Source organism: Curcuma longa, chromosome 13 (assembly GCF_044706935.1).
Source record: "Curcuma longa cultivar G26 ecotype Majalengka, Jawa Barat chromosome 13, ITB_CL_G26_1.1, whole genome shotgun sequence".
Lineage (NCBI taxonomy): Eukaryota > Viridiplantae > Streptophyta > Magnoliopsida > Zingiberales > Zingiberaceae > Curcuma > Curcuma longa.
The window spans coordinates 9,978,864-9,980,068 of NC_133873.1; positions in this window are offsets into that span (position 1 = coordinate 9,978,864).

A 1,205-nucleotide genomic window follows, 5' to 3' on the forward strand; every position below is an offset into this window, starting at 1 on the left:
TCCTATGAAGGGAGTGATGAGATTTGGAAAGAAAAGTAAGCTGAGTCCGCGCTATGTGGGATCGTATCCGATCCTGAAGAGAGTCGGCAATGTAGCTTACGAGCTAGAGCTGCCTCAGGAGATGTCGGCTATTCACAACATGTTCCACGTTTCGATGCTCAAGAAGTGCATTCCTAGTATAGACCAAGTGATTGAGCCACAAACAGTGCAAGTTCAAGAAGACCTAAGTTATGAAAGCCGACCTATTCAGATGCTAGATCGAGAAGTCAAAAGACTAAGGAGCAAAGAGGTGCCCTTAGTGAAGGTCCTGTGGCAAAGTCAACGGTTCGAAGAAGCCACCTAGGAACGCGAGGACGATATGAAACAAAAATACTCAGAGCTATTCTAAGTTCGAGGACGAACTTTTTATAAGGTATAAGAGACTGTAATGCCCGTAAAATTTCTAGCAATTTTATAAGAATTTTTACATGATTATAATGAGTTTTTATGTGGGCTCTTTCAAAAATAAAAGAAAATAGAGCAAAAAGGATGCATAGCCAAGGTTAGAACCCCGAACATCCAAGCAAGTAGCAAATCCTTATGATGTATGTAATAACCAGGAGCCCCAATAAGGGTGTGCTATTAGAAAGGTAAGGGAAATGGTAGATAAGGGTAGGGAAGGCGAAGGGACACCTCTTTCCCTTCACTTAGATTAAATAGGAGTGAGTGAAGAGGTAAGGGGATGAAAAGTCATTTTCTTCTTCCTCCTTCTTCTTCCTCCACCGAAACCAACCCTTCTTCTTCTTCCATTTTCGAAAGTTCAAGGTATAGGGTTCCTCCCTAGGAAGTTCACAAGGGAATCCCTCAAGGGTTTATCCCCTTATTAAGGCAAGGATACGAAAAGGAAATTCTAGGAAATTATGGGAGTTCTAATGGGCTTATTCAACAACTAGAAAAACTTGAGAAGAGACTGCAACAAAGCTTACAACAACAAGAAGACACTGATATTCAAAATTTTGAAAGACAGATGAGTCACATGGCTACTATTATTAGTAAGCTTCAATCCCAAGGGTCCAATCAGCCACCATCGCCACCATCTCAGTCATTTCTGAATCCATTAGAGGATGAGAGCGTTATGGTATTCCGACGTGATAAAACTATTCCAGAACCGAGACTTCAGACACCTATCTCAGTTTCTGATCAAGACATGGAACATAAACCACAAA